We start from the raw sequence: 15119 nt of genomic DNA, 5'->3' as shown, positions 1-15119 counted from the left end.
CACCCCCTTTTATTATGTCAGCAGATTTTGACTATGTTGCAAAGTGCACTTATTTCTTGCTATGTAGATACTTTCATCAAATGGGAATGATATGCATTTACAGTTTCCTATGGTTTAAGATTGTAGCCTAACAATGACAAGATTTTTATGATTGTCTCTAGAATTGTTTATAGTATTACCCATTTTACATTCTAACAGAGAGGCTAAGGGAAAGAGAATCTCCAAATCCTATGACAGATTTTGACATAGATGCCAAATAGCCAATTGTTTTTCAAGTGTTGCTTTTTATGCTCATTAGAGGCTCATTCTCTTGTTCTTAATAGTCTTCTCTCTTTTTGAAAAATAAGTGTGTACTTGCTTGTATCTTTTCCTAGGCTGAATGTTTCGTTGAGTAAATGTAGACTTATTTTCTTACTACTCAGAATACATTTGAGAGTACGTTTGCATTCAGCCACTCCTTTCTGTAAAGTTGGCAGTGTAATTTTTGAAAGCATTGCCCGATGATGTTTGACGTAGTTATGTTTTATGTTTTGGGATTCTTCACGCTTCAAATTTTAAACTTGAACAAAGCACATTACCAGTGTATTTACATCTACAACTAATCCAGCCCTCTAGAGAATGGCTGCCACAATGTGGCATAAACAAGATTTCTTTACAGATAGCAAACATCAAATTAAAGTAAGTGTGTCACTCTGATGTAGGTTACCAGAAACCTACATTTGTAACTCATTGAAAGGAGGGGGAAGGTGATGGTGGGTGGAAAGCAGGGTTTGTTGAAGTAATTTTAAAGGAAGTTTGCAAAATGCATTTACATTTGCAGCCTTCTCATAGGGAAACATTTGTTTTGTAGTTCTAAGAAGAGGATAAAATCTAAATTCTGGAAATGGTCACTGCTCTTTAAAATTGACTCTGTTTTATCCATCCTCATGAAATCAGTAGCTTGGTTTGGGTTCTTTGTTTATTAGTGTGTGTTATTTTACCTGCTGAATGTGACTGGGACGTCCCATTTTAATGCACTGTTTTTTAATTTTCTTGGAGACTTCCAGCTACATGGAACAGTTTCAGAATTCATTGCTCTGTTGAGGGACTTTTGTCTTATTTCATGGAGGATGTGTGGTCATCCCTTGTCTTCTCATGTTGAGGGTATTTACTATGGATTTTGTGATGACACCTACTCTGGTATTGGTTATATTTTATTTTATTTTCCAGGAGCACAAATATTCCCTCTCTCAAAAAAGAACTTGTAGTTCCTTCCAAGGGCTGCTAACCTTTATGAAATTATTTATTGTTTCTTTTACTTATTACTTATATTAAAAGCTGTACTGGTTTGTGTGAACAGTTTCTTTCTTGTATTTTGTATTTTATAACATGAGAATTTTTCCAGGCCAACACTGAGTTAATAGTATGGAGAGAATGTGCTCTCTCTTAAGCATCAGTATAAACCCATATGTGATTTGTGGAGTTTTTCAGGAAGTATTTGTACATGGTAAAATTTTGATAAACACATTAAGGAAGAATCACCCTTAATGTGTAAAAGTTGGTAGAAAAGGAAAAAAAAAAGCAATAATGCCTCTCCATTTTGAAGTCTGTATATGATTTACCTTAAAGTGAATTTGAGAGTCAAACAACCTTCAAAACAAGATTTAAGTTGACTGCACTCTTTGCTTGCTGAAGATTAAATATAAATGAATAGACGAATGCATCTTATATAGTTTATGTGCATACTATAAAGTTTTAGCCTAATTTTAATTAATGAAAGGATAAATGATCAAAATGTCATTTTCATAGATTTCTCAAACTTTATTAAGAAAAACAAATATGGATGATCATTTCATTCAGAATTATTTTCACATAAGATTTCCTTTCCCACTGTTTTACATATCTGAGTTGGAGAGACATGATTTCTTTCATCTTTCTTATTTCTGTCTGCTCAAGTATCCTAGTAAAGAATTTGTGTATTACATAGACTTGGTTAAAGAATAATGAGGATGAATTTGAATGTTTTCCCAAAATGACTAAAACTTTTTATATCACCTTGCAATTGGTGTACAGTATGTAGGCATCACTCAGAATGTCATTTTTTGTGTTTTTTGTATTATTATATAAGTAATATACATTATAATATATAAGTAATATACATTATGTTATGTTCTGAAGGTCATACAAAATGCAATATTTAAAAAATGTGGTTATTATCTTACTTTTAATATGTGTAGAATAAATGTGTTTCAAAATAAATGGGTAATTCAAAAATCTGAAATATTTGTTATTGCTTATCTTTGAGTGCTGAGTTCCCATTCTTTGTAGAAGACTGAGAATTGGGTTCTTGAATCCCTGAGTCCTTCTTTTTCAGTCTGTGTATGATATGCATAACTATATAATGCTACACATAGACCCATGTTGTGTATTTATAAACCAAAAAATTTACACTTAGCAAGTGACATCATTTCACTTGAGAAAACAAAATAATAATTGATGTGGATTCTTAGGCCTCCTCTGCTACTCTCTTGCTTCCAACCTTGGATAAGTCACTTTACCTCTTTAGTTGTCTAAAATGAGAAAACTGTACTTGATAATCTCCATGGAACTTTCCATTGCACAAATTCCATGAGTCTACTGGGTAATTAAAGTTTGATAATTTATGTAACACATATCTTTTCTCATGAAAAGCTATCAATGGCCTACTTTGGAATAGGTATGCAGTGTGACTGTTAGACCAATCCTCCTCTTCAGTAGTGGATTAATTCATCATACCTCCGGGAAATAGTAACTGTATTTCACTAGAATAGAGAAACGTCTTTTCCCTTAGTTCTAAAATTTGACATTTTGGGCTTCTATTTTAGGGATCCTTGTGATTTAGTTTCTCCAAACTTATATATTTCATGTAACAATTAAGCATATATTATGATCTAGTAATTTTATTTTGGGGTAATATAGTTAAACATCAATAAGTTTTCTTTTTAAGAAAAATACTCTTAATACTGTGTTAGTGTGCATGCAAATGATATTGTTAATTAGAGCAAAGTTTTAGGAACAGTGTACAATGTCAGCCAGTGGTCAGTATTTTGAATTCATGGCCTCTCACTACTTCGTTTGAGAAACTCCAGAGCTATTACAGTTTGGAATCTGCCTAAACCCTCACAATAACAAATCACCTCTTTCTCAGCTATAAAAATAAAAGTGGTTTCTGTTAACACATTCCAGGGAGAAATTGAATCAAAATTTTAATGGCAAAGCTATTTCATTATCTCTGTATGTGACACTGGGCTGTGGAAATTTCTACTTTTCATCCAAATATGTATTAAATTTGTTGAAGTAGTTATTGAGTGAAGAAAAACCATCCTTCTATCCACCTAAGTAAAAAACAAAAATTTTAAAGAATGTATTAGTGAATGACTAGAACAGAATCACTTACATTGGTAATTGTCTTCTATAAAATCACAAAAAAGAAATAACACTGATAATCTACATCTTTTTTAGCATAAACATAAGACCTTTTTCAGTATTCATTCAGCTGATTTTATTTAGTTGGTATTTGTAATACATTAACACACGCTTCTTTAAGAAATCTAAATAAGGTATTAGCCATGTTCAAAAAGTTGAATTTTTAGAACTCAACTTTTAGCTCACCTGTACTACTGACAGAAGTGTGGATGTGCTTAATCTGTCAATAAGTTGGACCACCTGGAAAGCAGCAGTGACTATGTATCTAAGCCTTGATGCTCACTGGGAATCAAGAATTAGAGATGACTGGGTTAATTCCATCTGAATTAACTTAGTTGAAATTCATAAAGCAGAGTATTTGTTTAATATTTCTCCCATCCTGCTTCCCTAGATATAATGAGATATCAGAGCTGATGTGTGTTTGGAGTATTAGAGAAGTCTCTCTAAACTGTAATGTTTAAGGCAAAACTAATGTATAGGGATTTTAGATAATGTCAACATGAAAATCTCATGTAGTAATGGAATTAAGGGAATACTTTTACCATTTGACATTTTAAGGACCTTTTATGTTAAATGTTTCTTATATTTCAAGAACATTAGTGCTTAAAGGGGGCAATTGGAAGAAGAGGGTGTAGGTAGTGTGTTTAGGGATCACCCCTGGAATACCTGGCATTATTTTGCTTGGATTCGGGTCACAACTTCCCTTCTTATTAGTCATGTGATTTTAGACTGCTACCTGAAATTCGTATTTCTAATTTTTGTTCATAAAATGATATGCCTACAAATAGTATTACTATCTTACTTTGTTGAGGATTTCATATATACTATGCAAGTGTTAGTATATATCATAATATTAAATAGTATAGTAGAGACACATAAATAGAATAGGCTCTTAACACTATAGTATCACATATTTGGTCTTCACCATGGTCCTCTGAAGTAGGTCCTCCCACTTTGGGTACAAGAAAACTTAGACCTGTCAACTCTTTAACCTGATCCAAGATTATTCAGCTAGTGCATCATAAAACTAAAATTCAAACTCAGGACAAGAGCCTCCTTGTAGTATTTTATAATCTTAATTTACTAGACATTACAACATAACAACTGTCAATAATTTGGTGAAAGGAGGAAAGTATTGTTCTCTTAATGGCCATCTGCAAGACTCTCTTTAACACAATCTGTTGGTGAAACACTTTCATTCATACTGTCTCAATCTGGCATAGCATAAAGAATATTATAAAGTCTTTGTGTTAGAAATTACACAAAATCCTATTATGCACTGAGGCAAAAATGGAGAAGAAAGTGGATATAAATATCAATTTTCAGACTGAGCTCAGAGATTATCTGATTGGTCATTGGGTGGTAGGTGGGCTGGCTGGAAGCAGAGGGACCACAAAGGGCTAGGGGTTTGGGGGAAAAAAAGAAATTCAACCCAAGTGTTACTGTGAAAAAGTGAGGCTTGAATCCGGAAGCAAGATTTATTTATGAAATGGTCTGAGATGTATGGAGCAGATTGATTGGAGCATGGACAAATGAAATGAGATGATCGGAGTTATAGCTGGACTTTGACGTGAGTGTATCCAGAATTGATTTAGAGCATAACACAGCCTCGTTTGGGTTTGAAGGCTTGATCTGATGGTTATCAACAGAAATACATATTCCAGCCTTTATCAGCAAGTACAAAGCAAGAAGGATTGCAGTTGCATAAGTTATTGAGAACCAAGTGGAAGGGAGGGATGCAAACGTGACTGTAGTCAAGCCTTGTACCGCAGAAACAGGTGGAAGCTGTATTGCAAGGGCCCTTGCCTGAAATTACCACAGCAAGCATGCAAATTGCAGGTGTTGTTTATATTTTGCAGATGGATAAACTGGGGTTTAGGAGAGTAATAACCTGCTCAAGGGAGTAAGTGAGGGAATGTAGATTAGTTTTGATATCTTTGTAGTGGCACTGATCCAAATGGCATTCATTATGACTACAGAAGGTAAATATTCCCAAATAGGATAAAGCGTACTTAGTTAGATGAAAGTCATATGTAATATATCCTCTTTTTACAGAATATGCCTATACATTTTAAACATTTTTTATTTGAACTTTATGCTTCTAATTCTATATAGAAGCGTTGGTAAGTGTAGATATAATAATGGGCCAAAATTTAGGAGGAGGGGAAAATAAGGGAAGATATGTCAGTAATTCACTTAATAGAAGCTCTGACTTACCAAGGCTCCACAGAATGTAAGAGCCTTCAGAAACCCCCCATGGAAATGGATCATTTCATAGATGAAAAAACTGAGTCCAAGAGACATGAAAAATGTTCTTGTCACAACTATTTTGTGAAAAGAAAAATATAATGACTTATAAGATAAACTTCAAATATAACCTATGTATCCAAGTTGTAGCTCCCCTGTCTTTCTGATAGTGGACCAATCACTGTAAAGTCCAAAGATTCTAGGGCTTGGGTGATAGTGAAATTGTTTTCTGGCACATCTTTGTTTTTATGAAGAACTTTTAGATTGAAGGACTTAGTCATACCTTGAAATGTTTTCCATCTCTGTGACTTGTCTCCCTAGCTTTGTAGTAGAACGTTGTCACCACCTGATGGCCTGTTCATTGGCCCAGTGGATGAATTTTTGCAAGGCCAAGTTTCAATTTCAAATACATGTACTTATATATCAACTGAGCAATAGTCCTGTTTGATCATCACACTGTTTCTTCAAAGCAGGAAGCTGAACTCTGATCCCCTCACCTCCCTCACTGCTTGCTCCAAAGCCATCTTCTCACAGAGGCCCACCTTGACCCCTGTCTTCCAAGTTCAGTCCCATTGTTCAGTCTGTTGGAGGCATGTCTTTGAACAGCACTTGAATAGGTTAAAAGACTCATTATCAAGACAAACCTTGCTGCTGAAATTGTACCAATTGTGTATTTTGGTTTTTATAGGAAGGCCATAGGGTGTAGCTGCTCAGAGCACAGATGCTGAAACCAAACTCATTAAATAGCAATTGAATCCCAGGTCTAATATAAATTATTTTGGGGTAATGTAGTTAAACGTCAATAAGTTTTCTTTTTAAGAAAAGTACTCTTAATACCACGTTAGTGTGCAGCCAGGGTAGAGAATGAGGGCCTTGGTAAGAGCTGTAACCTTCTGTATCTAGTTTTCTTATCTTTTAAACCGGAGTTGTTCTTATCTTTTAAACTGGAGTACCTTCCTCTCTGTTTTTCCTGTGGCTTGATATGAGTCAGTATTCATGGGCACTTAGTACTCTGCCTACAATTATACTAAATTATTTGTGTGTTTTGCATTATATTCAGGCACCATCATCTTTCCATCTAAAGAGGAGAGGACACTACTCAATGTTTGAAACCAAAAGCTGAATGCTTTGTTTGCTAAGCAGCTGAAAGCTGTGCTTGTTGGATGCAGTCATTCAGAACAAAGGGCTGCTGAGGTCATGCTTAGTTTTAGGCTTTCTGAAGAAGGGTTGGTAAGGAAAAGTTCTCTTTTTTGAATTGGGTTGGGTTTAAAACTGGTTCCATTGGTTCATTGGTTACTTGTTCCTGTAATCAAAGGACAGTCAGCTGTTTCTTGTTTTAAAAAGTATAGTACAGGCACAATATCATGGTAAATAACACTTAAAGTTATTTATTGAGCAAGTCCAAGGTGCTGGCTACTGTTCTTGACAGTGAGGGTGCAGCTGCAAGCAAAACAGACAAAACCTCTATTCTTTCAAGCTCATCTGCTAAATTTTGAGATACAAACTATAAATAGTAAACAAACATACAGGAGACAGAGCAGTCGTGGTAGAATTTACTTTATTCATTATTTATTGAACGTATATTTCTCTCCTATGTTCCAATCATTGTTCTAAGCATGGTAGTCAAGTCAAATTCTTGTCCTTTATATTCTATTGGGGAAGTAAGACAAAAAAATAAATGAAAGCATTTTGTCATGTATAACTGATTAGAACAAATAAATAAATTTATTTAAAAAAAAAGAAAGTGATTAGGAGAAATCAAATCGTTCTGTCCCCCAAAAGATGATAAATGAATGTATAGTAATACATAATCCAATATTTAATAAGTGCAAGCACAAAATATTACAAGGGAACAGAAATAGGGTTCTATTACAGAGTAGTCAGGAAAAGCCTTTCTAAAGGACTGAAATATCTACAAATACTTCAAAGAAATGAATGTGTGGGACAGCAGAATCTGGGACTTAAGGATTCTAGGCAAAAGAACCACTCAATACAAGAGCCTTTGGCTGGAAGTATGCTTGGACTATCCAGGGAACAGAGGTAGGCCCGTGTAGCTGGAGCAAGGTGAGCCAGCCAGGGTAGAGGAAGGAACAATGGAGGGTTAGCCAAAGACTTGTCACACGGGACCATTGCAAAGGCTTTGGGTTACTGGGAAGCCACTGAAGAACTAAAATAGGAAATCTACATAGTCCAAGACTCCATCCTCTTTAATAGGCCCTGACATCAGTTTCCATCCACATCTGTCTGTTCTGATCTCTATGTAGTCTATACCCAGGCATCTGCCAGCACATGGATTCATTACCTCTTTTCAGACTTCCTTTATCTGAAACAACTGCCTGTACTTCCCGTAGTGATCTTTGGCTTGTGCCCAAGTTAAAATTTCATTCTTTTTCATTAATCAAGTTCTGCCGGTACCAAATGGAGTGTGCAGGTCTAGTCTTTATTTCTTCTTAACAGGCAGGTTCAACATCCTGGGATTAAAATCCCCACTGTTAAATGCACGTTTAGAAACAATGTAGATTGTCTTACTATGACTTTGCTGGAGAAGGGATTTGAAAAGGCAAATGACAGTCCTTGAGTATCTTCTGTAGTGAGAGTATCTTGATAGTGTAGGTTAAATATGAAATTCACAAGTAAAGCCATTTTTCCTTAAGTAGCTCCTCCTCCCTCACAGACTAACTTTAAAAAAATAAATATTTATATTGGTTATATTTCAAATTTAGCTGAGAATAATACATTTATATCTCAGGTTGTACTAACACATAATTTTTGGAACTAGTAAGCATCAAACCCCCTCATTTTAAAAGTCAATTGAGACCTAGGAAGGTTAATTGAGCTGTTAGAAATCACAACACTATTCAGTACCATAGGTACATAATAATTACATAATCTATGATTGACTAATAATTATATTCTGGGTGAGGAGCCAAATTTACATATTTATAGTATCTAATTTTTGCAAAATCCTGTAAGAATAATCTTATTAACCATAATAACAGAAACTTTGTTCTGACTTTATTTACTTAAAAATATATTGTGAACATTTTTCCATTATATTGCTCTTTATTCGTTTTATTAGCTTATACCCAGGAAAATGGGGGAGGGGATTTGCTGGTGTAAAGGCAGATTAAAAACACTTGGCAAAGCAGGGAAGCTCCCCACAATGTGATGCCCCCAACTAGGGGAGGTCAGGAAGTACACTTTAGTTCAGCTGAAAGCTAGAGGCCAGGTTTCATTGCTAAAGATCTGCAAGGTGAAGACAAACAGTCAAATCCCAAATGCCTGGTGATGAGGCCTTTAGGCAGCTGTCAAATGAATACAGCAGGAGGCCTCAAGGAGGGAGATCCCAAGCTGATGGTCAAGAAGACAGCATCATGTGGTAATGGTACCAGCTGACACCTCAATGAGCTTTCTGATGAGCATATACTGAGCACTATTATCCACACTTAATAATGTATTAGTTGTGTTGACAGTAATTTTTATGAACTAGTTATAATTGGAGATTTAGCAAAAGAGAAGGTATAGAAATATATGTTCATGAAGTTTCAGTCATTTGCTGACATCACACACTTAGAAGTGTTCAAACTAGGATTCAGTCTGGGCTAAACATCTGGTAAGCAAAGATTTTCAACGATCATGTACCTGCCTCCCCAGTAGGACTAGGTCATGGTCAGAGACAGGATGACCTTGAAGTGAATTAAGATTTAGCTACAGAGACTTTCTACTACGTGGGCCCCTTCCTATTTGCATTCTAAATATTAATGACCATTCCAAATTTTGTATACGGAATTTTTGACTCTATTCTTGTAAACCTCATTGCTCCAAATTACATGTTGTTCAGATCCCCAAAATTAAATGTGCTTCTGTTGAGCCAGGAAAGGTGGCATGCATGCCTGTAATCCCAGTGACTTAGGAGGCTAAGGCAGGAGGATCATGAATTTAAAGCTAGCCTCAGCAAAAGCGAGTTGCTAAGCAACTCAGTGAGACCCTGTCTCTAAATAAAAATACACAATAGGGATGGGGACGTGGCTCAGTGGTTGAATGCCCCCTGAGTTAAATCCCTGATACCTCCCCCCCAAAAAAAGATCTTGCCATTTATTGATTGATTTCAATTATTTATTGATTGATAATTATTTATTGATTGATTTCAATTTATTGAAATAATTATTTATTATTAATAATTATTTATTGTAATTAATTATTTAGTAAATATTAATTATAATTATTATTTAATTATAATTATTTATACATAAATAATTATTAATTATCATTAATATTTATTTATTTATTTAATCAATCAATAATTATTTATTGATTGATTTCAATTCATGCATGGAGACACAGAAAGCAAGATCTAGTCTTGTCTTCATATCCATTTCCATGGCCACCTAACTTTATGCCTGATAGAGAAGGATCATTCACACTTAATATGTATTTGTTATGTTGAGAATAAATTTTATGTATTAGTTATAATTGGAGATTTAGCAAAAGAAAATGTTTAGAAATATATGTTCATGAATCAATTGACAGGATGATATCTTCAGGCCTTGTTGTCTGCAGGGTTGAGTTTAGTCCTGTCCCCTACAGAATTGGCTGAGACACCCAGTTGGGCTTAGACATGAGAAAAAGTCTGAGAGGCCACTGGCAGCATGGCTGAGTGGAGAGAGCATGGACTATTTTATCAGTCAGAAGTGGATTTGAATTCTACCTCTCCTGCTTACAAGTTGCCCTTAAGCAACTTACTTGATCTCTCATTGAGCCTCAGTTTCATCCTATTTAAGTTGTTTATTGTTGTAAGATTAATAGAGATGAATGGACAGTGGTTGGCTCTATTTATGTGGTCTATAAATGTGTCATTAATTGTTAGATACAATGTAACAGGCACTGAGGCAATGAGGCAAGGGTGTATATCATCTACTATTTATCATTTGATTTTTTTAAAAAAATATTTTATTTTTTAGTTGTAGTTGGACACAATACCTTTATTTTATTTATTTTCATTTTTATATGGTGCTGAGGATCAAACCCAGGGCCTCACATGTGCTAGGCTAGAGCTCTGCCACTGAGCCACAACCCCAGCCCTTATCATTTGATTTTTGTAAGGTTTTCTAGACAGGGCTACAGATGTGAACTCTACAAATTGTGCTGGACGGATGCTCATCTATTCATTCATTGAACCTGTATTTACTAAGCTTCCACTGGGTACACTTCTAGGTATTGCAGTATCTTTGGAACTAATTGGTACATTCATAATGGGAAGTTAAGAGATACTGTGACTGATGGCTTTCTTCTCAGTTAATATGAAGCAGGTTGAGGGGAAAGCATTTGTGGGGTGGAAAGTAATGCATGTTTTGAGGAGAGAGAAAATATAATACAGTATTAGCAGATCCTGAGGGGAGGGTGAATTTACCTAGAATATGTGGGAAGTTTGCTACGCAATGCTGAATGCCTACTTGAGCTACGGTGGTCACAGTTTTAAAAGAAGACTCTCTTTGACAATACACATTTTCTTGGGTATACTATTGCAAACTTGTTCTTAACAGACATGTTCAAAGAGAAGGGCAGAAATGAGTGGCAAATAGGACCAAGGGAAAAATATTGAGGAAATTAAAGGAAATCTTCCAAGTGCAGCCATGCAATACGCAAAGGTAGATACAGCTGCTCAGACTGTGGAGGTACAACTTCAGAAGGCCTGCAATCGCACTAGTTGGAAATGGTATCTTCTGGTTACATGAGAAAACAAAAACTAGTGAGTAGAAATGATATTTCTCAATGGCAGGGTCACACTGGTACACTATAAATCAATATAGCCAGTAAAATCTCTCATCCAGCAAAATGTTTACAAATGCTAATTAATCTGTTTATAGTGAAAGATTTGAGCTCTCAGATGTCTTTGAAAGTGACAGATGAATTCCTGAAAGTGGTGTATGCCCTGGGCCTTCACAAATGGAGTGAAATGAAAATAGATGGAGAGGAATTTATGCTAAAACTCTGCGTTTCAAAACTGAAGCATTTTTCATCTGGCTTTTTTTTTTTTTTAACAGTGATGCATTTACATTTGTCTTTAAAGAAGTAAAAGTTGTATCTGCGATTTTTAACCACCAATCTCTTCATAACTTGTGGAAATTTCAGTATCCAGTAGCAAGATATTCTATATCCTTCCTTCAAACATGTGTGTTCAATGTTTATTAAAATCGATATGGTATATAATTTTGTATTTGCATGTGCACATGTGTACTTGTACACAGATACATGTTTGTATGAAGATGTGCTAGACTCATGCATCCACGTACTTATGCACTCCCTACACACCTACATGTGTACAAACTCTGAGAACATAGCCACAAGATCTGTCAGTTAGAATGGCCTGGGCTCACTGATGAACCCTGATTCTGTCATGCTGGAGACCTGTGAAGAGTCCTTGGGGGATGGGATTGTATCAGAATTGGATGGAGAATGAAACTTGACTGTGGGCTAAAATGGAACACATTGTGCTTTGGGGAGAAAAATATCCTGACTGTAACACCTGCAGTAGCTAGCTATATGATCTCAGGCAAACTATTTTGATCGTCAATTTCATCTGCAAAATCCTGAATTGGATCTATATCATAGGCCATTATCTTGGAAGAACACATTTTTAATAGACATGAAGTGCTTAAAATGTCTACTTTGGGCCCCTGGTAAAGGCACAACAAAGTGTCCTTCTTCAGCCTGGTTCTTGCTCACCGGGTCCTGCATTCCCCAAAAAGGATGGAGCAGAACCCATGTGTTTGTCTGGCTGCCTCTTCCAGGTCCCAGCTTCCTGCCCCCTCCATGCTTGGTTCCTCACCTGCTCAGTGCCATCTCCCTTGGCCATACCTTGATTCTGAACCCATTCATATCAGGCAAGAGCCTTCTCATATCTACATGTTGATAAATGATCCCATCTGACCATGTTAGTCCCAGGAGACTGGCAACTACAACTATGTTAAAAAGATATTCAGAATATATGTCTTAAGGTAACAGAACAAGTTTCAAAACAGTGTTCAAAACATTGATTTCATTTAAAAAATACACATTTATGGTACAGGAGCTGAACATTTCTCATTTCTTATTTGAACATGTCCATTCTTTATGGGTTTAGGTAAATTGTAAAGGTAAATTTTAAAAGGATTGGAATATCAATATAAAATGCACATTTTTTTCCCAAATAGGGGAAAAGAAAAACAAACAAACAGTGCCCTTTAGAACATAGTAATTTATCAATTTAAAATGAAAAACACTTTTTTAGTCCAAAAAATGTCTTTAAAATTGAAGAGTTCTGTGTTTGTTTTTAAACTTAAAAATAAGGGAATTCAGGTTAACATTTTGGAACTAATGCTAGAATTTTGCACATTTGAAGTGACTGTTCTGCCTTCAAGTCAAGCTGTTTCTAGCCTAGTTGGTAAAGAGATGTCCACGTAAATATTCTATGTGAAGGGAGTTATCAAGGGCCCAGAGCAGCGATGTTTTGCTTATAAGCCTCCCTTACCTGAAAGAGGAGCTTATTTTGTGCACCCTCTAAGAGGAGCTATAGTTTTACAACTCTTAGAACAAACCATTTCACTTGTTGATGTGTTTTGCTTCATTTCCTCTGAAAGAGAAAATCAGACTGGGCGTGTGATATATGAGAGAAGAGGCTGCAAGGGGGTGCAGAGCTGAAGGCGGCTACGATTTAGAAGTCCTCAGCCTCTCACTTCTGTGTTTCAGTCATTTTCTTTCCCTAACAACATCTTGCTTTGCATCTGCCTGGACACCATTTATATGAAAACCTAGGCAAGAGCTATTTAATGTGGAGAACAGATTAACAAGAAAGGAGTAATAGGAAGAAGTGCAAAGATTCCATTAAATATCTCACTAGCAAGGAATCCTAGTATTGCTCAAATATTTTTTTCTTTTGTTTTCAAAAGTACTTTAGGGAATTTTGCCACAAGGATGATGTCATAATTTTCCTTTTTCATTAACTAGATTTTTTTTTCACTTGAATAATGTGAGAAAAGAGGACTAGGTTAATGGGGATTCAAATTGATGCAATTTGGGGTAGGGAAAACACTCCACTCTAAGTTCTATGCCGTGATCTAGGAATTCAAACTGAATAAGATAATGCCCCACACTTCTGAAGAACATAGGTCCAAAACAATTTCCCAAAAAATGTTAGTGTCAGAGACAGTATATGGCTTTAGATTCAGATAGCCGTGTGTCTTCATCCAGACTCAACCAATAGCTGGTTACCTGATGTTAGCTTTTCTTCAACAGTGGAGACAAGATTTCCCCCATAGCATCCTTGTGAAGAATAAGGAGCTAATACTGGTGCAACATCAAGTGCAGTCATCAGCAGACAGGGATCCCACATCAGACATTTGATTGCAGATGGACTGACAGTAGTCAAAAGTCTGCCAGTCACACTGGACGGAACTGCTTTGTAATCTCAGGCACTCTGGTTAGCTTTCTGTGCCTTCATTTCTTTAGTAGTAATAAGGAGATAATAATAGCATTGTTTTCATAATGGGTAAAGTAAGTTAAAATACATAAAGCATCTTACAGTACCTGGCTCATGGCCAGCATGATGTAAGAGTTTGGTCTTACTGTTTTTAATAATTATCAATTAGTATTTTCCAGAATCTAGGGTAAGTGGTTAGCCCATTTTCCCCCTTCCTTTTATATTTTTCATAATATTTCACAGTGGCTTCTATTATCTTGATTCTCTTTCATCTTATAGTAAGTTTTGCATGTGTTTTCCCTGTAGTTATGCACATATCTGTGCATGGTTAAAGCTTTGCAGAAAAATAGTACTTACTCAGATATAGCTATCACCTGGCAGGAAGTAGCTGTGCTGAGTTGAAGCTCACCTAGCTAGTCCCCAGAAAGATGTCTACATGTCCTTGGTAAGGAAGACTTAAAGTGAAGCTGTTCATGAATCAGACTAACGCAGCCACTGGTGGAACACACCCAGCTTCAGGTGTTCAAAGATCTGTCTTCCCCAGTAAACCTCAAGCATATTTATTTCAGGCAGAAATACTTTCTAACTCATGCTGATTTTTCCTACAGCACTACTTAGTAGTTGATCATCAAATACACATGACTGAATGACCAGGGGGCAGTAAAATACCCATGAATTGATATTGCTAAATTAAATTCCATAGTATTTTTCCTCTAAAATCTTTTCAATATTAACTATATATGCTTTTTTTCAGATTTTCTAATAAGAAAGGCACAAAATGAGAGGAAAATGGGAGTAGAAAGTTAAAGGAAAAATAACATACTGGGAGCCCTAGTTAGTCTTTACATAGTCTATAAAAATGCTCTAAAATGGCTTGGAGACTCTCCTGCAAAACAGATTCAAATGAGAGTAATAAGCATTATGGAATTTAGTAGAAAACCAGTTGGTACCAGGCTCTGTCAAACTCTTT

At 35.8% G+C, this 15119-nt stretch overlaps 1 protein-coding gene across 1 annotated transcript in view; it reads left to right on the top strand.

Moving 5' to 3' along the window:
• Positions 1 to 15119, top strand: part of Kcnip4 (potassium voltage-gated channel interacting protein 4) — a 499704-nt gene that overhangs the window by 445 nt on the left and 484140 nt on the right. The window lies entirely within an intron of this gene.

Source organism: Marmota flaviventris, chromosome 7 (assembly GCF_047511675.1).
Source record: "Marmota flaviventris isolate mMarFla1 chromosome 7, mMarFla1.hap1, whole genome shotgun sequence".
NCBI lineage: Eukaryota > Metazoa > Chordata > Mammalia > Rodentia > Sciuridae > Marmota > Marmota flaviventris.
The sequence above is the reverse complement of the archived record's forward strand: the minus strand, read 5'-3'. Positions and strand labels throughout refer to the sequence as shown.